Source organism: Mauremys reevesii, linkage group 4 (assembly GCF_016161935.1).
Source record: "Mauremys reevesii isolate NIE-2019 linkage group 4, ASM1616193v1, whole genome shotgun sequence".
Lineage (NCBI taxonomy): Eukaryota > Metazoa > Chordata > Testudines > Geoemydidae > Mauremys > Mauremys reevesii.
In genome coordinates, this window is record NC_052626.1 from 45,603,787 (window position 1) to 45,629,903 (window position 26,117).

General features: G+C 41.8%; 1 long non-coding RNA gene across 1 annotated transcript; it reads left to right on the plus strand.

Annotated features, from left to right (window-relative positions):
- Window positions 1–24,156, plus strand: LOC120402979. Its single transcript, XR_005597398.1, has 3 exons — window positions 1–30; window positions 5,420–5,522; window positions 24,023–24,156. It is a non-coding gene; the product is annotated as an uncharacterized LOC120402979 (long non-coding RNA).
- The last annotated feature ends 1,961 nt before the right edge of the window (window positions 24,157–26,117 follow it).

Here is a 26,117-nt window from a genome sequence, read left to right on the forward strand (position 1 = left end):
AAAGAAATGGAACTGATGTCCTTAACCAAGGTATGGAGACATACCCCCATGCTTATCTTTTATCTGCCTTATACATATTGTTCAGATTTCCAAGTTATATGTTCCTATTTTTTAATACTGACCACATCTGTATACTATCAGATATACAAAAGGATACTGTAGAAAGTGTATAAAGAAAATTTTGATAAAAGCATTTTAACTAGGTAACTGTTGAAAAATGAGCAATTTCTAGGGGCCCCTCTGAAGGTATGTTGACACTGCAGTCAGCAGCGTGATTGAGCATCTGTAGACACACCCAAGCTAGTTTTGATCTAGCTAGCTCAAAAAATAGCAGTGAAGCCCCAGCACAGGCCATAGAAACCCTAAGTACTTACTCAGGAGGCTAGTTTGGGCTGAAAACCATGCTGCTACAGTTTCACTGCTATTCATATTCACACTAGCTAAATTAAAATTAGCTTGGGTGTGTCTACAGGTGCTCCAATCACACCTCTGATACCCCTCAGCATGACTTAGTAGCTCCATTGACATCTTGATGGACTTGCATAGACCTGGTCTACACTATGATTTTAGGTCGAATTTAGCAGCATTACCTCGATTTAAGCCTGGACCTGTCCACACAATGAAGCCCTTTTTTTCCAACTTAAAGGGCTCCTTAAATCGATTTCTTTACTGCATCTTCGACAAGAGGATTAGCGCTGAAATCGGCCTTGCTGGGTCGAATTTGGGGTAGTGTGGATGCAATTCGACGGTATTGGCCTCCGGGAGCTATCCCAGAGTGCTGGACAGCGCTCTCAACACAGATGCACTGGCCAGGTAGACAGGAAAAGGCCCATGAACTTTTGGCCGGCATGGCAAGGTGCAGATGCGTGCAAATCTCATCAGCAGAGGTGACCATGATGGAGTCCCAGGATCGCAAAAGAGCTCCAGCCTGGACCGAATGGGAGGTACGGGATCTGCTTGCCATATGGGGAGATGAATCCGTGCTAGCTGAACTCCATTCCAGTAAACAAAATGCCAAAACATTAGAAAAAGTCTCAAAGGGCATGAAGGACAGAGGCCATAACAGGGACGCACAGCAGTGCCGTGTGAAAATTAAGGAGCTAAGGCAAGCCTACGTAAAAACCAGAGAGGCAAACAGCTGTCCGGATCAGAGCCCCGAACATACTGCTTCTATGATGAGCTGCATTCCATGCTAGGGGATGCAGCCACCTCTACCCCAACCCTGTGCTTTGACTCCATCAATGGAGAATCACACAACAGGGAAGCAGGATTTGGGGACGAGGAAGATGATGATGAAGAGATTGAAGACAGATCACAGCGAGGAAGCAGAGAAACCGGTTTCCCCAACAGCCAAGATATGTTTTTCAACCTGGACCTGGAGCCAGTAACCCCCGAACCCACCCAAGGCATGCTCCTGGACCCTGAAGGCGGAGAAGGGACCTCTGGTGAGTGTACCTTTTTAAATATTACACATGGTTTAAAAGCAAGTGTGTTTTAATGATTAATTTGCCCTGGCATTCGCGGCCAGTAAAGCTACTGGAAAAGTCTGTTAACATGTCTGGGGATGGAGCAGAAATCCTCCAGGGACATCTCCATAAAGCTCTCCTGGATGTACTCCCAAAGCCTTTGCAAAAGGTTTCTGGGGAGGGCAGCCTTATTCCGTCCGCCATGGTAGGACACTTTACCACGCCAGGCCAGTAGCACATAGTTGGGAATCACTGCATAACAAAGAATGGCAGCGTATGCTCCCAGTGTTTGCTGGCATTCAAACAACATCTGTTCTTTATCCCGCTGTGTTATCCTCAGGACAGTGATATCATTCATGGTCACCTGGTTGAAATAGGGTGCTTTTATTAAGGGGACATTCAGAGGTGCCCATTCCTGCTCAGCTGTTTGGCTGTGGCTGAACAGAAATGTTCCCCACTGTTAGCCACGTGGAGGGGGAGGGGTGAAGCATGAGTGATCTCTCACACCAAACCGGCAGGCCCTCAATACAAGAGGCAAAATGTGACCTTGTAACGAAGCACATGTGCTGTGTAATGTGAACAACAAGGTTTAACGTGAAAGAGTGTACCCATTTTTCTCTAAAATGTGTCTTTTTAACTACCACTCTCCCTTTTCCTCCACTAGCTACAAATGTTTCTCCTTCGCAGAGGCTAGTGAAGATTAGAAGGCGAAAAAAACGCACGTGGGATGAAATGTTCTCTGAGCTCCTGCTGTCCTCCCACACTGACAGAGCACAGCAGAATGCGTGGAAGCAGACAATGTCAGAGTGCGGAAAGCACAATATGAACACAAGGAGAGGTGGTGGGTTGAAGAGAGTAAGTGACAGGCTGAAGATGATAGGTGGTGTCAGCTTGCTGACAGAAGGCAAGAGTCGATGCTCAGGATGCTGGAAGATCAAACTCATATGCTTCAGCGTATGGTTGAGCTGCAGGAAGGCAGCAGGGGCACAGACTGCCGCTACAGCCCTGTGTAACCAACAGCCCTCCTCCCCAAGTTCCATTGCCTCCTCACCCAGATGCCCAAGAACGCAGTGTGGGGGCCTCCAGCCACCCAGCCACTCCACGCCAGAGGATTGTCCAAGCAACAGAAGGCTGGCCTTCAATAAGTTTTAACGTTTTTAAGTTTTAAAGTGCAGTGTGGCCTTGTCCTTCCCTCCTCCCCAACCCTACCCGGTGCTTCCATCCTCCCCCACCCCTCCTGGGATACCTTGGCAGTTATCCCCCTATTTGTGTGATGAATTAATAAAGAATGCATGAATGTGACGCAACAATGACTTTATTGCCTCTGCAAGCGGTTATCGAAGGGGGGAAGGGAGGGTGGTTAGCTTACAGGGAAGTAGAGTGAACCGGGGGGGTGGGGGAAATCAAGGAGAAACAAACAGAACTTTCACACCGTAGCCTGGCCAGTCATGAAACTGGTTTTCAAAGCTTCTCTGATGCGCACCACACCCTCCTGTACTCTTCTAACCACCCTGGTGTCTGGCTGCGCGTAATCAGTGGCCAGGCGATTTGCCTCAACCTCGCACCCCGCCATAAATGTCTCCCCCTTACTCTCACAGATATTGTGGAGCGCACAGCAAGCAGTAATAACAATGGGAATATTGGTTTTGCTGAGGTCTATCCGAGTCAGTAAACTACACCAGAGAGCTTTTAAATGTCCAAATGCACATTCTACCACCATTCTGCACTTGCTCAGCCTATAGCTGAACAGCTCCTGACTACTGTCCAGGTTGCCTGTGTATGGCTTCATGAGCCATGGCATTAAGGGGTAGGCTGGGTCCCCAAGGATAACTATAGGCATTTCAACATCCCCAACGGTTATTTTCTGGTCTGGGAAAAAAGTCCCTTCCTGTGGCTTTTGAAACAGACCAATTCCTGAAGACACGAGCGTCATGTACCTTTCCCGGCCATCCCACGTTGATGTTGGTGAAACGTCCCTTGTGATCCACCAATGCTTGCAGCATCATTGAAAAGTACCCCTTTTGGTTTATGTACTCGCTGGCATGGTGCTCCAGTGCCAAGATAGGGATATGGATTCCATCTATTGCCCCACCACAATTAGGTGCGCAGGGGTGCCCTGGGGCTGCTGCGGTTCATGCCGAGGGGGAGCAGTGCCCACACTTTGTGGCTTGGCTGGGCAGGCTCCAAGCAGGGGACACTCAGGCTGGGGGCCGCCCCGTGGGGCACACGGAGCCTCCTACAGGTGCCGCAGGGCGGCTGCCCCCCAGCACCACAGCCGGGGCTGGGCGAAGCGGCCTGAGCTGCCCAGGGACTGCGGCAGGGTGGCCAGAAGCAGCAGCAGCAGCAGTGGGGTCATAGAGGGCAGGGCGCTGCCATGCAGGGCCCACATCCCGCTCTCCTGGGCTACCCTGCCCTGGCTCCTCAGCCTCCTGCCGGGGCGGTCCCCCAGCTCTGCCCTCCCGGGTCCCAGCCGGTCCTGGAGGTGGGAGCCCTGGCTGGAGGGACTCTGGGCTGAGGCATGGCCCAGGAGCCCTGCTGCTTACCCTGACCCTGCCAGCACCAGACCAGCTGGAGGCAAGGGGGGAGTGGGCAGAGTCAGCACTGGTAAGGGGGATCCCAGGGCTGGGGCGGTAGGCGGTGTGGGGGGGGAGAGCCCAGCGCTGGAGTGGCAGGAGGTGCGGGGGGGTGGGAGCAATAGTGGTGGGAGTGAGAGCCCAGGGCTGGGGTAGGGGGGCAGCCAAAACTTTTTTTGCTTGAGGCAGCAAAAAACCTAGAGCTGGCCCTGCTTCTGGGTGCTCAGCAGAAGATGGGAATGACCTGGCTGAGTCACTCCCATGTCTGCCCAGGCGCCCCTGACTGACCTCACTGAGGTCGGTTACAAGAGCACCCAGGAATACGACGACGACGACTACCAATCGTAACGCACCATCTGCTGCCAAAAGGCAATGAGCTGCTGCTGTGTAGCAATGCAGTCCCATGTCTGCCAGCACCCAGGAGACTTACAGTGACAGTCAGCTGTGCGGGCTCCATACTTGCCGTGGTATGGCGTCTGCACATGTAACCCAGGAAAAAAGGCACAAAACAATTGTCTGCCATTGCTTTCACGGGGGTGGGGAGTGGGGAGCCTGATAACATGTACCCAAAATCACCCGCGACACTGTTTTTGCCCCATCAGGCATTTGGATCTCAACCCAGAATTTCAATGGGCGGCAGAGACTGCGGGAACAGTGGGATAGCTACCCACAGTGCAACACTCCAGAAGTCAACACTAGCCTCGGTACTGTGGACCCAGTCCGCCAACTTAATGCACTTAGAACATTTTTTGTGGGGACACACAATCTGCTGTATAAAAACAATTTCTGAAAAAATGACTTCTATAAATTTGACCTAATTTTGTAGTGTAGACATACCCTGAGGTATACTCAACAAGAGTAAGAGCGGCAGAATCAGACCCTAAATGTTTATGACTATGTACCTCATATAGTTACATTTTCATTATGATCCTACGCATGGAGAACAGTTTTGAGAATAAAGTTAATTTTCTTTTCCTTATCCTCTTGAATCTATAGATTTCTGATGATCTTTGTTGGTGGACTGGGAAAACGGCCCGAGGGGATTTTACAATTGTGTACCAAGTGTAGCATGCAGTTAGCATTCAGTTCTAATCTAGACTATTTCCTTTAAATAGGAGAGTAATGCTGAGATACATGTCCCCTTGGCACATTCTTGCTGTAATGTGCTATTGTGATTAGCATAATCTGCTACTAAATTTTTAGTTGTTTAGCTGGAGCATAAAATTAATACATTTGTCACTAAACTTCCTTTATATAAAGCGTAGGCTTTTTTGGGGGGTAGGGGTTAGATGCTGTAATTTGTCACTCAGTACACATATACAGAAGAGATAACATTTTTATTAATAAAAACAGATGCTTTTTGTCATTTCAATATTGTAGGTTCTTGAAAGAAATGAAAGATCCAGTTTACACCAGTGAACGATCCAGTTGCAATTTGAGTGATTTTAAGAATGAAATGAAAAAGTCACCTTCGTTTTCAGATGTGAGTAAATACAAAAGAAATTTCCAGTTCAAAAATAGCAATTCTGGATGTTGCTGTTGACATAAGTGATCCCCTGGGAATTAATTCAATCTGTCAGCAATTTGTTTTCTTTCTTTGTGTATGGCATGGAAAATTCAATGCATTTTTGTCATAAATACTTTATCATTGCAGTCTCATTTTTTAAAAAATGATCAGAAGGCAAGTAACATAAAAGAAATTACTAGACTAAATTTTTCCCTGCATCATAGTAATTCCCACATTGTACGGGCCAAAATCAGACAATGAAAGTTTATTTTCTGTTGATCATAGGAATTTTATATATGTGTGTATATCTATACACACACACACACACACACACCAACTGCAAAACAATATCAATCTTCTAGGGCTGGTTTTTGCCAACAACTGTGGCTGATTGCAAGTCATTTGAAAACATTGAGCCATGCATGAGCATGACAAAAGTCAATTTAGGTGGGTTTGGAGCAGAACAAAGACTTACAGATGCAACACAATTCAAAATTCAGCACTTTGACAGTGTACGTTTCAATTTAGTGTTCATGCAATTTCATTAAATGATGTAAGAAGGTCAAAAGTTTAATAAACTTCAATTTTATACGCATATTGAATAACATTTTTATACATCATTCTAAATTATTGAAGATAGAGACAACAATGATTCAGGTCAGCAGAGAAATTTGTAAAGACAACCCTCAGCGCTGCAGGAACAAAATTAATCACTTGACTTTGAATCATTTCTTAAAACTACAAGATTACTTAGGGATCTAAATATACACTATCTTTTTAATTCCCTCCCCGTCTTACAGCCACAACTGAATTCACTTGCAAAGTCAAAGCACTTGCAGTTGCTGTACTTTATACAATATATCATATTTTGATGTAACATTTTTTAAACAGTGTCAGAAAACACTTCAGTGAGTGTCAGTCTTGGACTAAACGTGAAAGAAAAGGGATGATTTAAGGTCAAATTTAACAAGGGGAAAGAAGTTAGTAGGAAGAGAGTGGTGCATTGTGAGGGCAGTACCACTGAGACAGCAAACCCCAGCTGTAGAGGTGTGGGGGAGTCAGGTTGCAGACCCAGATTGCAGGAATAGGGTGAGCAATGGGGAAAGTAGATACTAGGTTAAAGTAGGAATCTCTTAAATGTTTTGAAAAGTTATACAGGGGAGTAAATTTTGAATGGAATTCAGAGATGGAGAGGAAGTCAGTCAAGGAGACAGAGGTGTATAATTTCAATTCCTTGAGTGGAGAGGAATATAGCCACAATTTTCAGAACCACCTGAAATCTGAACAATGGGAACTGAACAACATCAACAACACAATGGAAAGGAATTTACAGTTGTAAAGTTAAGTGGGTTGCAACCAAAATCCTTTTATGCATTTCAAGTATATAAAACAATATTCTTCTTTTCAAATACATTTTAAATGCAAGAAAACATTGCAGAAATTGTTTCATGCTCTTACCTACAAGAGAAAAAATTTAGACTATACCAGTTATATTCAAGTGCTTACAAATATATATACACACAGGCGTGCATACACACACACACACTAACCAAACACATTTTCATTGTATTTTATCATAAATTGACAACAACCTTTGTTTAAAAGAAAAAAAATTAACTCCCCATGCCTCCTTTCCCACCTCCACTCTTTCTTCATTCACCTCATTTTCCCTGGTATTCTATATCTGCTTATCTTTTTCCTTCAGTCTATGGGAGAGCCTTTTCCCTCTTTCTCTATCACTAAATCTCTCCTTTCATTCATCTACCTTCTTGTCCTTTCTCTTGTTGCACACATCTGTGGCTGGTCAGCTCTGCTGGCAGTGTCCCAGCCTCCACCAAATCAATTTTTGAGACAATTTGCACACACTGGGTGGACCATGTGCAGGGGACACAAAGGTTTGCAGATGGCCCCTTGAACCCTCTTTGCCCTGTGTGCTCAGACAAGAATCTGCTACAATCTGAGGCTAACTTAGGGTTTATAAATAATATTAATAGTTTAAAGTCTACCTATTTGCTAACTTTTCACTGGAGGTGGAGGGGAGATAGCCAGAATCCTATTCCACCTCCCCTGCACACACACATTTTGCCTTGAAAGTTCCCAATTTTGTCCAATTTACAGTTAAAAAAATTGTCGGTGCTACTTCTGTTTCTCCCTGCCCTTTGCTCCGCCACTGAGCCCGTAACACAGCAGCCAACATAAGAGAAGTACGGTCAAGGCAGGAATACAACTATTGAGATCCTATTTCACAATTATACAGACAACACCATTGAACTTAATTTGTGATATCTAAGTATTCAGAAGGGTTTTTATAAAAGGCATGCTATGATACATATTGAACCATATTAATGCCAAAGAAATGCTCGAAGACATGATCCCAAAAGTGCTTGGAGCAAACATTTTACCTCAGATGCTTGCTGAGAAGGATGGCAGGAAGACTCTCCAGGTAGCACAATTTTTTATTTTTTTCCCCTCAGCTTGGGTGCCTTTTATTGCCAATATAATTACAGGGATCAAAAATCATTTGCAAGGACAACATTCTGCCCTTGTATATGCATGTAACTCTCAGCCAAGTCAGTGGTAGCAGTGACTAAGTACCTAAAGGCAGAATCTGCCCACTGATAAACACCATTGCAAGAACATGCAGATAACTCACTGTTCAGCATGCTAATAGTCACAAGAGCCAACAGGTGTTTGCCGCATTTTCGGTGATTTAAGCATCTTTAATTTTTGATGGAATTAGAGCCTATTGGGGAGGAGAGCAATTGCTTTCTAACAAAGTGCCAAGAAGGCAATCAACAATACTGCTGAACGATGCTCTGCCAATTATTTTAACGGGGAGCTGTCACAAAAAGTTTTCCCCTTAGCTTATGATAAGCCTCATGTACCAGAAGTACGTGCGCTTAAGGGACTGGGGGATTTTTACAATTGTTTCTCCATTTAAGCAAAAATGGTCTCAAAGAGGGAGGCAAAAGCACTGTACAAAAAATGTATATTAAATGAACCATCATTTTTTGCTGGAAATGTTTATACTCTGCCCTTGAAAAAGCCCTCTTTACTCTGATTGCATTGCATGGTGGTCAGTCTATATAATCTGAAAAATAGGAGAGCAGATGAAGGAGTTAGGGGATATTTTCCTGCCTTTTTTTTTAAAATAATGCTTGACACAGCACAATCTCATGCATTCGCTGAGGCAGACAATTTCATCTCCAAAATATTTTTATGAACCATCAGGGCAAAAGTCATTTCTACTAGGAATGATTTAGTAGTATTCAGAAAGGAGTGAACTACAAAAGTTGCAGATAAATATAATAAGTCTTGCTTCAATTTAATGATTTTAACCCCCATGAACTCCATCTAGATCATCACTGTTTCTACTTTAAAAACAGCAAGTGTCATAGCGACAGAGCTCCAGACACCAGCATTAATTGTTAGAGACCTGAGAGATACATGCCCATCAATGGGTCCATGGGGGAGGAAGAAATCTGACTTTTGGTTAAGATCCTGGACTGAGCTTCAAAAGATTTGGGTTCAGTTCCCAATTCTCTGCCTCACCCTCCCGCATGATCTTAGGCAGGTGACAGTCTCTTTGTGCTGCAGTTCCCCATCTGTAAAACAAGGATATTACTTCCTTTCTCTCAGCCTTTGTCTTGCCTATTTAGATTGTAAACTCTTTGTCAATGAGAATGTCTCTCAGGTGTTCATATGTGGCACAAGGCGGCCTTAATGTGCTACTATCATACAAATAGTCTTTTTACAAAATTACTATTATACAATAATTATAATATTTAAACCATAATAAGTGGGGGTTTATAATGTATTTCTGTCATGGTATGTTGCTTAAACAGAGATTTTTTTTCTTTTAATAAATTAATACGTATGATTTTTTGTAATACCATAGAAGGAATTAACTAACGAGTCTTCTTCCTGACCCAGTGAACAATGAAGTAGTCAAATTTATCTTTCTATGATGCATCCATAAAGCTTCCTCATATTTCAGTGTGTAGACTATTGTTTAATCCTGCTTAAATTGTCAAATTTTTATGCACTTTGCTTACTTGAAAATTTGAGCTGTAATATTATTTGCTACTGTGGTGTACATAGCTATTTATTCTGGATTTGTTTTCTGCCTATTGCACCTTTAAGTGAAGAGAAGTTACCTATCTGGCTCCAGAAGCTAATGCCATCTTGTGCTCTTATGCAGCCTGCTATAGAGGAGATAAGTTCTCTGTAGAGAGCAGTGTGCCTATTTTATGTTGTGTTTTGTTTCCATATAACAAAGATTATTATAACTGAAAGTATGTGGTTGCACTTGGAGTATGGAAAAACAGGTTCTAATTGATACATTATTAAAAATATTGTGGAAAACATGTTTAATTTCCATTTTATAGACTTACCCATTGAAAAAAATTAACAATTAATTTGATTTTAAAAGTTCTAACAATAATGCACAAAATTCTCCCTCAGTTATATCTGTGCACAGCCCACTGGAGACAATGGCGCAAAGATGTAACCGTGGGCAAAACTTAGCCCCAAAGTAAATAAAATGTATTAATTTATAAAAAGGAGTGCTTGCCTTTCTGAATATTGAAGTACCACAACATTTAAGTCAAGTTATATCAATGACTAATTTATAAATAATGTATTCAGTTACACTATTATTGATTCACTTTTCCTCCTGTTTCATATATATTATGCATAATGATAGCCTGCCAATACAATTAGCTATCCATTGTCACTAAGCCATTCATGGTATCATATAAAATGAGTCCGTGAGCACATGCGCACACCAAATTAACCCAATAAACAACTAAGGGGAAAATAAAACCATTTGTTTATGATCTGTATGGATGTTGTCTCTAATTATAGTACTCTATTGGGAACGAAGAACAGGTTCTAATAAATGTGCCCACTATCCGCAATCAGTTCTGTATTGTTGCTTCTGTCTTTATTAAACTGAACACAGACAGAGAAACAACCCACAATGTGTTTTAAAGAATCTTTTAAAACAGCTATTCAAACTATACTGGTATTCTTGAAGTCTCAAAGTTCATTTAAGATATTGCTGTTAAAAATACTACAGCCCACTGGGTGGAGTAAGCACACAGTGGGAAAAGCAAGTTGTTATTGAATTTTACAATAATCTGGAGGAAAATATTGTGACTTCATTTTAGGGTGATTTTTCCTTTCAATAAGGAAGAGTTTAAATTTAAAATGTGTACAAGGATAAATATAAAACAGTTTTTAAGAGCATTTTTATCCATTATATTTTTATTATGTAAACTTAGCTAGTAAAGCTCCAAGCATTTTCAGATCAGGACTATTTAAGCTGAATATTGTGTGTGTTTTAAAGAAATTGCATACTATTTTCCCTTTTCTAAGCTGCTAAGTGCAGAAAGTGTACATCCACCTGGTGACATTTCTAGCTATAAATGCATACTTTTAAGCAACACATGCCCTTTTCCAAGACTTTTTTTATTTTGCATTTAACAAAATAACTGCAAATGTCAGGTATTAGTAGGATTGAAACAACCTTTTTCTATTTTGTTGTCTTTAGAACCCAATCTTTTATTCATGACTTCTCTCTTGGTGCTGGAAGGCAGACTGTGTTGCTATAGCAATGCCCCGCATATTCTTGTAGATAGCTTACAGTTTCACTTTTTTTGAACAACAAAGAGCCATTGATACTACATGTTGCCAAAGGTTACAAAAAAGTTGAATTCTAAAATGAAAATATTTCTTCTATAGAGTTGAACACTATGTGTGAGCCGCAAATTCAAAGAATCAGTTAAGGCTCTGATCCTTTCTGTGTACACTGGTGAACCTAGTATAATCTGTTTGATTCCAATTCATCCTCAGAATAAAAAGTATTTGAAATATGCTCCTTGTTTTCAGCCACAGAATTTTTAAATGATTTTAAAGAAAACATGAACTACACTAGGTATAAACCCTTTTTTTTCCTACATTATAATGATGCTAGCTAATAAAATGTAATCTGATATTCCTGTTATGATATAAAGGTAAATGCACTCTCAATACCAGTGAGAAGTCACTTTATACAATCTCCAGCTGCCCACAATGGATATTAAATATAGCTGAGTGTCCCTCAAGAGTTGTGAAGTATGTTTTTTGTTTCCATCTTAATTGTTTTCTCTTCCAGACATGGGTCCCCAGACAGATGCTTACATAGTACAAATTCAATAACAGTTCAACAAGCTAAATCAGATAGGAGATAGATATAGAAATTCAGGATTATGATGGTGAAGAAAAGACACTAGCATTCATGACTAAGTGAGAAGCATCAGCATCACAATAACTTGCAGCCGATCAGAAAGTTGGTTGAGTGATATCATAGACAAAAACATCCCTGGTGGCTATTACAAACCATTAACTGTTAGTAAATACTGGGACCTATTTCTTTCACCCCTGATCCCACTGAAGCACACCACAGATTGCACAAGTGGTTTGTTTAGCAAGTGTCTCCTGATTGAGTTATTTGTCAGCTTCAGAAGTAGGGTTGTCAACTTTCTAATTCCAGAAAACCGAACACCCTTGCCCCGCTCCCTGCCCTGTCCCTTCCCTGAGACCCCACGCCCTGCTCACTCCATTCCCCGCCCCCACTCCATCGTTTGCTCTCCCCCACCCTCGCTCACATGCTCATTTTCACAGCAAGGCTCAAACAGGCACCAGGAGAAGGCCAGGAGCTGCCACAGTTTGAATGTGGGAGATGGAATGTGAGAGATGGAAACTGGACACCTAGTCACCCTAGCTGCAGGAGACTTCCTGTGCCCACTGGCCCCTTGCCCAGGGGGCTGCAGTGCTGCTGTGCCCTGTGTGAAGGTTGGGCCCCAGAGCGAAGAGGCCAAAGGCTGGCCACCTGGCACTGAGGGGGCTCTGCTCTGCCTGGGCTCCAGGCTCCTGGCTGACTTTTATTGTCTGGTTTTATTGCCTTTTTATTTTCTCTCTCTGATTATGATGGTGCCTGGGAGGACTCCACTCTTCCAGGGGCTGCCTAAACCACCCAGCTGGGAAGGGAGGAGGGTGGCTGGAGGGGAAAAGATGTGGGGGGTGGAGGAGAGAGGATGGGGAGGGGAAAGAACCCAAGGATGAAAGCAGGGTGGTGGTGAGAGGAGGCAGTGAAGGAGAGAGGAGGGGGTATGTGAGGTAAATGGGGATGCAGGAGGAGGCAGAAGACTACAGGTGCATGAGGATGTAGGGGGCACAGGGATGTATAGGGACATAATGGGAGTCTAGCAGTGTATGGAGGTGAATGGGGTACAGGGCTGTGGAGAGTGAGAGACATGGGGGTGGCAGCTCTGGGAGGTGGAGAGGATGGGTGGGAGAGTGCTGTAAGGGGTACAGGGCTGGGATGGGTAGGTGCAGGGGTGGGTGGGATGGGGAGGATGCAATGACAGGGGATGGGGTGCAGGGAGTTGGGGCGGGGAGTGATGCAATGATGGGGCATGGGGCTGTGGGGGGTGGGATGGGGAGGGATGTAGTGAAGGGGATGGAGCGTGGGGGGATTGGGACAGGGAGGGATGCAATGATGGGGTCCAGAGCTCGGGGGGAGGAGTTGCCCAGAGTCCGAGGCTTCTGGGGCTAGCAACGGACTCAGGAGGACAGTCCTGGGCCGGGGGGCGGTGCTGCTGGGGTAGAGGTTGTGCTGGGGCTGTGCTGCCGGGCCAGGCCCGCCCCTGACTCCCTGAGGTGGCTGGGCCGAGCTGGGCACTGGGTTTGTCTCGTTCTCCTCACCTCCCCTCCAACAGCCCCATTCCCAGCACTCAGAGATGGGGATACATACCTGGAACTCCTGGGAGCCAGTGATGGGGCGACAGATCACGGTTCGTGGCAGGCATGTGCCGCAGCCACAGGAGGAGCGTGAGGAGGAGAAAGGGCCAGCAGGAGCAGGAGAGGCGTGTGCCATGACCCCTCAATAGCCACCTGCTGAGCGCTCACAAGTCGCGCTAGTTTATCCCCTGTCCTGACGCAGCCAATGGGAGCTGCACCTGCGGACGGGGCAGCACGGGGACTCCCCAGACACCTGGTCACCCTATTCAGAAGATGATGTTCACTTCCATAGGCAGTTTCCCTGCCTTCTACCACACTCTGAGAAGAAGAGGACAACCGCAGGAGGTGTTTCAGTGGCCCAGTCCTGATCTAGTAGGTGTAGTCATGAGGACACTTCCCACAAATCTAAGAACAAAGTGAAAACAGAATGTCACAACTGCACCTAATCTTATTCTCTAACCTATACATGATATTTTGCTGAAAGTAGTTTTCCTTTCTGAGGCTGAGTCAGAGAGTCATTTATTAAATGATTGGCAGCAGTGAAATGTCCCATTGTATACAGCTTAGGAAACACAAGCACATTTTAAAAAAAATAATTTAAAATACTTTTTTTAAAAGTTCCATTGCTTCAGTTATCTTATTTCAAACTTGAAAATAGCATCTCTCTATTGGTGCTTTTCTTTTTGCTAAGTATTAATCCCCCCTGCCTGTGCTTTTGATAATATAAATAGATAATCATATTGCACCTATTGGTATCTGAGTGTACAGACACTAAAGGAGTTCCAGGCAACAGTTTGCCTATTATTTACTTTCAAGCATATGAGCATGGTTATGGGAACAGAATGTATTAGTTCAACGGTTCCCATCTATTGATACATAGTCTCATATTGGTACCACAGGTTTTAATGAAAAAGTACTATGACAAAACTAGAGCTTGGAGCAACCCACCTTTCACTGTGGGTTGGAGCAATGAATGGAAAGCAACATGCACTAGCTGGTACAACCAAGGTCTCTGTCTAGAAAATTGATAGCAACGACTACCCCAGTTGTACTGGAATGCTTTTGTTCACTAACTTGTGCTCCCTCTACTAGCTGAGTGGCAACTTGTTCTACAACAGCACAGTAAAAGTAATACTGCATGGGTTATACAGAAACAGTAGGTAATAAATTTAGACTATGGAATGCATTCTATATCATTCCATAATTTTAAGGTCAACCAAATTTGCAGACTAAGTTTGTTCTGTATGAGGTATTTCTAGTAAACCCATCACCTCATATTCAACTATTAAGTGTCTTTTTCAGTAAGTACTTAAAAATAAACAAAACTGAACTCTTCTCCCAGTATCCTCTGATGATAATGTAACTTGTTTGTTGCCTACATCTCAGATTTTTAAAAGGAATCAAGTTATATGCATTTAAGGTACACAAATCCCCCATTTATGGAGCTGTAGGTCATGCTTTGAAAAGTAGTTCACAACATACAAAAAGGGACTGAATTTCTCAAGTATGTCAAATTACACAACATGTACTCAGTAGTTGTTATACAGGCAACACACACTTAAAGGTGTTCCCTGTTCCCAAGAAGTTCCAGCTACTGCTCTGTGACCTACCTTCTATCTGTTTTTCTAGGTCACTGTGGTGTCTAAATTCTGGCTAGCATAACAATGTTGCTAGCTCAATAACTCCCCTTGCTGATGTCTAGCTCTACCATAGTTCACTGACACCACCATCTCGTTTGTTTTTTCCACTGCCGCAGAAATAATTCACTGGCTAGTTCTACTATAACACAGAGCTCCACATCACAGCAGCAATTTTTTTTTCCAAGTGACATCTGCCTATTTCAAACCTACCTGCTATACTCCTGTTATAATGACAGTTCTCTGTGTATTGTCCTATTGTTCCCCACTCACTAGCCACATCAATTGCCTGCCCTCCATCCTGAGCCCTCCCTCATTACACTGTCTTATACTCCTCATATTATTTCCCCAGCTTCTTCCTCTTCCCCCATCTAATTCACCCTTCTCCTTCCTCTCTGATACATTCTACAGCTATTTTCCTCACCCACACCTTTACCTCCTTCTTCCACCACTAATATTTGCTCCTATTCTTTGCCTCCAAACCCAAACATTTAGTTTATGATCATATATTAAAAAACTACTTTAGCTTAATCGGTTTAGAAAACAATGCAAGATCTGTGCATAACAAACCAAGTCACCCCAGGACCTTGCTATATAATATCTCTATCCCCACCATGTTAGCCCCCCAATTGCTATTTGTCATCACTTCTTCAGTTTAGATATAGGGCCCCCATCCTGCAACATATGGATGTAGATTTATTTCTATGAGAACTCCAACTGAAGCTAAATACTAATAATCAAACAAAGCCTCTATATTTATTCCCTGACCAAAAAAAAATACATTAAGATGGAGTTAAAGTTGAGCGTACCTATTAATAACTTATGGTAAAAACATTACAGGACTGTTGTAATTGTCCCAAAATCAAGGTTTAGAAACTCAGGAAATTAAGCGTAAAGGTTACACTTAAACAAAATCCAGTTGTTAAAATATGCAAATACACAGTGAAGGAACCCAAACTTTAAGTCTACCCTGTAGTAACATCATGAAATAATCATACGATTATGACTAGGTATTTTAGTGTTGTGGTCCCAGATTAGATTAAACTGATTTTTAAAAACACATTTTTAAAAAAAGGACTTTTGGCCCATTTACTACAGGAAAGTATCAGTATATGTAGAGTTTGAAGTATCTGTGCAATTCCATTGTTAAGATCATTCAAGACAATGGAGAGATTGACACAGATGCTAAGTTTTTTAGACAAACCAGTTTTTAATTACGTTTAACATAGAGTAATTAACAGATTTACTTGTAAATTCTCAAAAGATTTATACTAATCAGAGTTAATGTTGTACATTTGGGGAGGATGCACTGTGTGCTTCATACATAACAAAGAGGTTGAATTCCTTCTCTGACTGCAAAATGGAATTCAATCTTAACTATGGAATCATGACCAGCACCTGCATAACACATTTGTATACTAAAGGGCTATGTTTTCTAGACAATTTCTCCATTGGCTCCAGAATGACTTTGGCAGGGTATAATCTCAGCACACCCCTTTGTGTCCAAGCAAAGCACGCTTCCCTCAGAGCCCTGTACCGAGGTTTGGAAAAAAAATCACTTGCCTTCAGAGTCTTTAAACAATATTCTTCTTCTCCTGAAGTCTAGTTTATTTAGTTCATACAACTTCTCCAAAAAGAGCTTCCCTTAGGGATCAGGGGTCTTATTAGCCCCATTTCCTCTTTGGGGTTGTAGGGTTTTAATTCTATCTTCCTAGTCCCTAGTTCTCCCCTCATGTTCATGGGTCTTCCCAGCCCTCCTTCTTAGTGCTGGAGTTTTCTGTCAAGCTGCTCCCTCCTTGGCACAGGAGGCCCACAGCCAGGGGTGGCTCCAGGCACCAACACGCCAAGCGTGTGCCTGGGGTGGCAAGCCCACCACAAGGGCGGCAGGCAGGTTGCCTTCCGTGGCATGCTTGCGGAGGGTCCGCTGGTCCCGTGGCTTCAGCGGACCTCTCGCAAGCGTGCCACCAAATCCACGGGGCCAGGGACCTCCCGCAGGCAAGCTGCCGAAGGCAGCCTGCCTGCCGTGCTTGGGGTGGCAAAATACCTAGAGCCGCCTCTGCCCACGGCTCCCCTTGTTGAGCTTGCTCATAACAATTCTTCATCTGGTCCCTTTCTCCAATTAGTCCAGAAGGTTGAGCAGGCAACCTGCTCCTATTGGTGGCTCTGGGGTCTGAGAGAAGAGGCAGAATATATACAGCTCATTCCCAATTGGTTGCGTGAGACTGTAGTCTTGCCCTGTCTACTCCACGAAGTACCTACTCCCAGGCCCTTAAAGAAACAGGTACTGACTTTCTCCCAAACACTACTTATTCCTGGAACTGCTTCTTCTTCACCAATATGCCTTATTTCCTAGATTTTTTTCATACATCAAAACCTCCCAAAATCTTAAAGGGTCATGGCATGTGACCAGCATTATCTGAGCATTAGGCACACTATCCTTAAGGGGGCAGACTACCCTGTCACAATGACAGATGTAATTAGTTAGCAAACACATTTGATAACTGAACTGGGTTTACAAATAAGAACAGAAGAACATAAGAATGGCCATACTGGGTCAGACCAAAGGCCCATCCAGCCCAGTATCCTGCCTTCCAACAGTGGCCAATGCCAAGTACCTCAGAGGGAATGAACAGCACCGGTAATCATCAAGTGATCCATCCCGACAAATGTCATGATTATTTATTGTTATTTGTTTCTGGTAATACCCATTGCATATTAGGCACTTGCCAGATGATCAAGAAGGTATGAACAGTAAAGGGATTCAGATAGAGGGATGATCAAATTGACATGCAAGGAGAATAACTTTAGAAGCTACATTTTGTATGGACTGAAGGGAGACAACATGTGTGTCTGGGAGGCTAGAGAGGAGATTGTGGAAATAGAAAGAAAAGGACACATTTTGGAGATATTGAGGAAGAATAAAGGGTGGGATTTGGTTATGGTCCAGATGTGTGGAGCAAAAGAGTGAAATTATGTATAGGAATACAAGCTATATAAGGGTACGAGAAGAGAATACATAGGCTATATAAATACTATATAACAGTAATATTCTCTTAACTGTTTGTTATCAAGATTCAGTGTGTATTTTCTGAATCGTGTTATGAAGTCTTACAACATTGGTTTTAGCTTGCACAGCTGCAAATGTTACTGATAGTCACAAAATTATGGTCTTATTAAATCCTGTCATACTATTTGTCTAAATGATCTTCTGTTTCACTAAGCGCCACAGGTTTAATATGTGCTGTGTAAAGAATTATTTCCTTTTGTTTGTTTAAAATGAATGTCCTTTCATTTCAATAAATGTCCTCTTTTTTGACTGTTCCACAATATGCTAATGACAATTAATAAGTAGTCTGCCCTTCATAATCTTATATAAAGTAATCTAATATTCCAAGGAAGGTCACAGTATCCCACCATGAGTGGGAATATTGACTCGAGCTTCAGCATTTTATCTTTCATCTCTTTTGGGCTCTAAGAGTTTGGACCATGTCACAATTCTCAACTTGAATTTCATAAGCAATGAAATAGGCAATTGAAGAAATATACAAACATACTGTCTGCAGCTAGGAAGAGGCTACTCTTTACTACTTCACCACAGGCATTCTTCTCTGGTTAGCAATACAGATAAATGGTTAATCATATAAAGGTAACATCTCAGAGCCTATCAAAGTGAGAAAGGAAATTTGGCTCTTCACTGTCCTGCTCCCATCTTTCAACTACAGCACACTTTTGTAGTCTTTGACCCAAGTCTCTATAATTCCAGTTGATGACCAAAGGAAACTGAGGTAAGGTTGATACTTTGACCACCTTTATATGCTCCATAATGTTCAGTAATTAATAACCATATGATTGATTGTCAATCCCTCGATTCGAGGATGATCTCTACCATGGGTTCCTGAGATGACTCAGGAGTCCAATCCTGTTGGAAAGATGTTATTTCCCGTGATAGAAGCCTGCTCATGGTTTCTTTTAATGTGGGGAAGCTGGTGCACCTACAGCAACCACACGATCATGACAAGTTGGAGGTCTGGGGCCCAGTGGCAGGGAAAGTCTAAGACAACTGAAGCTCTCCACTTGCTGCAGCCATCAAAGCTGTTGAGATCCAAGGACCCTCTTCCGCCTGATCCACTGTTGAGGACTTGGGGGATTGGACCGTGCTTTGTCTGGGACCTCCCCTCAGACCTGTTCACCTTGGGAGACCCTACCAGGAATATGATGCTCCCAACAACTTAGCTCTGAAGATCACTGAAACATGCAAGCCCCTTCATCACAACAAGGTGATGGTCCCCAAAGAGGAAAATATAGGGCCCAATTTTCACTGAACATCTGGCAAGTCCAACTGGCTTTAATTGAATTTGTGGGTGTCCACCACCCTTGAATATCAGGCACATAGTTTCCAACTCTGTGTTCCAAGATTTGAGCAAAAGGTAAAATGAGATTCAATGGCCTATGCTACTATGGTAGAAACCCCCTCCAAAGGAGCAGAAGAGATCATTCTTTCTAAAGGACTGGTTCCATATTTCAGTGCCTTTCACATTAGCGACAACACTCTGATAGGAAACAGAGGAGACATAACTAAAACCATTTTTAAAAAAAAAATTTTATTAGCTCTTATAACAATTCACATGGGACAAAAGAGTGTTTGAACATGGATAACAGAGAAATTAAACAGATATTGTTGTATACTTATAAAATTGGTAATGGTACAGGGTCACAAGATATGAAATAACATTATTCTATAATCAGGGTAAAAGTAAATGTAATTTATCTACTGTAGGAAGTCTAGTAAAACCAAAATCCAGTTATTTGAAGACTAAGCTGAAGAAGTAATTACCTTTCTAAGGTAATGTGTAAAGTTAAAGTACCTGTTATAAATAAACACAGGAGGTGGTCACAGGCTGCCAGTGCCTACCATAGAGTGTATTGATGGCTTCTTGTTAACATGGTCATAATTTTTAACATTAGAAAGCAGAATCATGAAACCTCTCTGATATAGTGATCGCAGCCGGGCTGCAATAGCTGTTATGAGCCTTTATACTTTTCTTTGCTCTTAAAATTGAAAATATGTCTATAACCAGACTTCATGTTTCAAGTACTTCTGTGAGAGAAGGGAGATGCCTGTAGGTAAATGCTAAGTGTTGTGTGTTTTGTTACTGCATCTCTGAACCTTCCTAAAGAAATTGAGGTATTTAAATATCATGTGAATGTTTACAGTTTGCATATTCAGAGACATATAATCATATGTACTCTACATAAATTCTACCCAACACAAGTTCTTATTTTTAAGAACATGGATTCAAAAGATGTGAGACCTACCAAGTCAGAGATCTTGACAGCAGCTGGCCAGTTTTAGTGCAATTTGCTGGCCTGGAGATCCACTGATTCAGGAATCAAAAGCTTATCCCAGGGTGGAGAAGTTTTTCTGCTCATTCTTCCAGCCCCATCAAATTACTGAGCTCTCCATAAGAATACTGGCAATGATGTTCTAAAGTTGTTAGAAGATGTAAAATGTTGTTCACTGCAGTGGAGCCATATGATGCTCAAAAGCTACAAAAGTTTACATTAAAATACAGGACTGAGAGCCAGCCAAGGTTCTAGTCCCAGCTTACAAAGTGACTCCCTGACTCTTTCTTCCCTACCACTTTGACCACTTCCGGCCCCATCAAAAATTCCTCCAGACTTCCCCTCCCTTTCAAATCAGAGTCAAGCTCCTCCTCATTGTTTTCAAAGCACTAACAACCTGGTTCCTGCTACCTCTCCATTCTTGCCTCCTTTTCTGCTGCTCACCCACAGCACCCAGACTCATCACTCCCAATATGTCCTTTCCTACTTCTGCCTTCTTGTCTGCCTCCATGCCATGTTCTACACATGGAACCCTTGACTTGACCCTCTCCGAAAAGTGACTCCTTAGACTGCATGGCTTTCCTCAAGCCTACATTCTCTAATCCACAACTCCGACGTTGTAGAGTAGAGAATGTAATAAACTGTGGAACTGACAAAATCTGAGGAATTTAAAATAATAAAACTGTAGAATTTACAAATTCTGAATTAGTTATAGTTCTCAGCTCCTTCATGCTGCTTTTGCCTCCCCCTCACCATCACTGTAGCTGCATGCTGCCTCCATCAATTATAAGCTCTTTTGAGGCTGGGTCCATGTTGTTTTACATGTCTGTAAAGCACCCCAGCACATAATATTTTGCTGTATGGCATGGTAAACTGAATAGAGAGCAATGACTTTTCAGATTCTCTCTCAGGTTATCATCCTCAGTCAAAACAAAAAAAAAGGGTTTTTTTATAGCAGCACTGACAGCTGATCCAGGTCTTTGGCAGGTGCAGAAGTTTCTCCAACAAGGAAAGGAGGCAATGGTGGATTGGAGTAGCTTTCATTGCACATATGCAATGTCTGTGCATCACAGACCTCAGTTCCAGGGGTTTTCCCGGCATGCATAGTGGGAACAGGATGCTGGAGGAGTGAGGCCAAAGGAGCCTCTGATATGCAGATCTTCCTGTCCTGCCCCTCATTGCAGAGGGGATTTAACACCTGTACAACTTTTAGGGTGCCATTTTCACAAAGGTGGAGGCGGAGTGCAAAGTGCACCCACATTTGCACATGCAAACCACAAATTTCATAACCGAACACACAAGAGGTACATGGAGTTAACAAAGTTTCTCACAGCTCTCCAATTAATCTTCATGGAAAAGCCTAATCTGTTGGGCAAAGAAATCCAGGGAGAGCACAAAAAGAAGCAAGGACAGGGGGGTAGTCTTGCATAGTAACCCTATTCAAAAGAAACCAAGGGGAGTTCAGGTCATTGATCCAAATCTGTGTGTCTGAGCTACAGTATGGTAAAGAGCTTAGATAGAACGAACAGCATTTTCTCTCTTTCCCCATCCCTCTCCCAAATTCTCTCTCCTTAACCTTGAGAATGAAAAGGACCTCTCTACCTGGTCGATGGCTCTGACTTGGACTACTTTTAATGAGTGCAAGCAACAGTTGTTAGTTTCCTACAGATATAATTAGAAGCAAAATAAAATGTAGAAGATACATGCTTTGTAAGTGTTCATAAACTCTAGTCAAAAATTCTTCTTTAACAGAACATAAATTAGATGATATGCTTTTAGTGCTGAATATATTTGTTACCAACACACATAACAAGAACAAAATCTGTGCTATTTTCAATCTGGAATTCGACCGTTTGCAATGCCTGAATAAAAGTTTCTATCCACCTAAGAAAAAGATGCACAAAAACCCTAATGCAAAAATTTAAGCTACCTAATCTTGTATTAAGTGCAGTCGCACACATACAATATATAAATAGAACACATCTACAAATTTATATTTGAATAAACATATAACAATCTGCTACCACAGATACTACATAAGTACATGCTTAAATAGAATTTAAATCATGATTAGAACAAAATCAGTTAAATCTTTAAATAAGGTTATACAAAAGATGCACTTCTGAACACAGGTAAATGCCACAGAACAGATATTTCAGTACAAAACTAGTCAGAACAGCTCTCCCATAGTAATAAGCATCCCCCTTCTCAGTTCAATAATCAAATAGCTCTGACTGGTCAATGTCTGCTTTTGTCCGGTTCTGACCTACATGTTCCTATGAGAGACATCTTTGTCTCACTTTTCTTTGGTCACTGAGTTCATGTACCTCAATAGGCTGAGACTTGCAGTCCATTAACAAGAGTTCTCAGCTCAGCCCTAGGCCACCCAGAAGCCTTGGTGCATGTTCTCACTGAATGGCTTCACTGGTGGCCCATTCAAATGTGCTAATGTCAGAATAAAAGGTTAAATGGAGGAGCCAATGTACACCATTGCTCAGGAAAAGTGACTGCAGCTTCCAACAAAGCCTCCCCTGTGGTGATGTTAAGCAGAGTTATCAATAGTGCTAAGGCAGAGCAAGAACTAATGCGCCAATCATGTCATCAACAGGTGGCACAGATGCAGCCACTTCAATACAGAAATCACAGGGCAACATTTACTGGTAATTCTATCCTCTTTCCAGTTTTAACGTACAGATAAGTGTGCAGATGTCATGTCTCTCTCTCTTGTGCTGTGTCAGACCCCCTTGAACTGAGTTCCTAAAGACTTTTTTGTTTCCTGTTCCTTTTACTATTGGCACAAACTGTAGGCAATGTTAAAGTCTCATCAACAGCAAAGCAAAAATCTTGTTTTTTTTAAACTACAGACAAGTAATTTTCTCCAGCTTATTCAAGCAGCTCAAAGAGAACATTTCAGTACAAAAAGGAAACAATTTTGTTATTCACAAGACTTGCCACACTGTTACACCAATTTGCTAATTGTCAGAATGCACATTAAACTGTCTTGATTTGTCTTAAATTAACAAACCATGTAACCTCTCCTCATCTCACTTGACTACAGCTTATTTTTTTCTTCAAGAATTTTTTGGGGAAAATAGGGAATAGGAAAAAAAGTCTTCATAACAATTATGAGGAATGTGTGTGAAAAGACTAAATTTGTTTGTAAAGTACATTATGGGCAGTCGCTGAACTGGAGGAGACTGTCCTAGCACATAAAAACAACTCTGATTTCTGCAGTAGATTTCCATTGCTTTGCTAGTACAGTAGTATGTTGCTAGAGGAGAAATAGAGGCTTCCCTCAGTTAGCAATCGTGTAAGAAGGGAAACAGCCACCATCATAAAATACTTCTGAACAAAATGGGATCATTCCACGATGTCATACTTGAAGACTTAAAAACATAAGTCATTTTAAGACCATTCTTATGGGACAGAGGTAAATGAGACAGAAAACACTAAAGAACCACCATCAAGTGGAAATTCCAAACATTTTCCTAGGGCTAGCACTGGAGGACTCCACCTACGGAACAAGGTACTCAAAAAATTGTAAGTCTTGGAGAGCAGATGTGAATTATAGCAAATTACAGTCTATGATACAAGTGTGTTCTAGAGGTTATTAGTGACCCTGATGCCCAAGCTTAAAATATTTGGTAGTGTAGGTATAGTGCCATGCAGGATATAGTTTGGTTTCAAATCTTACTTCCTTTCTCCTTGCAGCTGGGAATGCTCCTGAGGGGAGAGAGAATGGCAGCATTCAAAGCGACGCAGCCAGAAACATAGCAGCTGCAATACAGGAAGGAATTTGAGTTAAACTGATGTAGAATCAGGTGGGACTACAGGGATTTGATAAAGATGCACATGTTCCCTAACCTCCTAAGAAAAGCTTTGTCTTGGAATGTTTCTTTATCTCTGTACAGATGTTTCTCTCATCCTGTGTGTGTTGCTCCTGAGAGGTACTTTTTAATAGACATGGTGAAATTACAAGCTGGAAACTCATTATGAGCAACATTCAGTCATGCACCAGCAAAAGATTTAACATTCAGTCTCTCTCACATTATGCATACAAAAACCATTTTAATGGTAGATGTAGTTAGTAAAGGGGGTATAAATTTTATTAGCTATCGTTTTCCCTATGCAGTTGTGGTGCTATGTTATCTTGCCTGATTGGCAGAAGGATTTTTTAAAAGTACTGTTTTATTTCAAGTCTCTGGAACTAATTATGTGATATTCACCAAATACATGATAATGTGAAAATGGTATTGGTATCTCTATGCCTTCACCTACATAACTAATTTGTGGCTTCAACATTCATTAATACCACAGCTATCCCAGATGCAGGTTGGTAATACCATCCCATATGAAAAATCCTATGGATATAAGACAGAGTGATAACTTTTCTATAGAATCCTTAAACCAACCATAATTGGGCTATAATTGTTTTTTTTAATTATATAGGATAGATTAAAAACACTACAGAAAGGATCTTCTATATTAAATTCTACAAATGTTTAGAGCAATTTCTACCAGATACTATTTAAATTCTATAGACTTCTATTATATAGAATTTTTCCATAAGGATTTATACAGTACCACAGCATCATGTATTCTCTCTCTCTCATGTCTGAGTGTAGAAGTTTGTGAAAGAAGGAAGAAAAAAAAGTGAGGAATATCCAGATAAATCACATCCTTCCATTTAATTTTTTCCACTACTATTAAGTTTCATTAAGTTACTACTAGTTTCAGTCCCTTCCCCTCCCCTTACATGAGACAGATCCCATGAAGTCAATGGAAGTTTTTCCTGAGTATAAAAGCTGCAATATTGAGCCCTATGTTGGCATACTTCAGCAATCTAGCTAAACCAATACATTTTGAGGCCTCACACAAAATGATTTTATGCAGATTTAATTAATTTTGTATTTCATCATAAGATGCTAATTTCTTCACACACATTGGAACGAACTTGGGTCTGTTTCCCAGAATTAATAGTAAGAACCTTTTCTGTCTTTCCACCTCTAACTGGTACTGCACAGTTTCAAAAGGCTCCTTTAGAACTCGGCTAGCATAGTACCCCAAGGGGGAGCTAACTGCTCCTTTAAAAATTCTTCTCTAATTTGGTTAGAGCAAAAGCTGCTTTTGGTTAGTGCAGAGCCACCTGTTTTTCATTTCTTTCCTTTTCTTCATTCTGTATGCCTATGACCTTAAAGGCTCAGCAAACCTCTCTGGAACCTTAAATTGTAAAGTGGGGAAGAAATGCCTGCTGATTTGCATGACTTAGTCAGTAGCTCCTTGTTGATGCTTTTATAAACCAGCAATAAAATGGAGGCCCAAGAAGCAAACAACTAGTTTTTTCCTTCTGAATCCTAAATACTCCACCTCTAAAAGTAACACTTCCACTCTGCTACCCTGCAGCTATTACTTTCAGAGTGTTGTGGCACATTCCAGTGACACTGCTCAGTCAGGCACATGCCTAGGCAGTATAATTTCTCCCTCCTTAGGGCATGTAAAGACAAAAAAATTCCCAAATGATCTTAGGGTAAATGATATTTAATTTTAAAATAAAATAACTTTCCTTAAATAAAAACTACTGGATGTGATTTTTTGTTAATTTTCTATCAATTTAGGGTTATAAAGTTGATCTTTTTCCCCTTCTTTTCCAGGTGTTCTCACCCCCTTTCTGATGTAGGAATGTGTAGTGGGCATGGGAAACTCTTAGTCTTTCAGACCTGGGTCCCAGGCACACACACCTAAGCACATGCTTTTCTTTACTCACAAGAGTGGTCCCAATGACTAAAGTTAAAACACAGATGTTTTT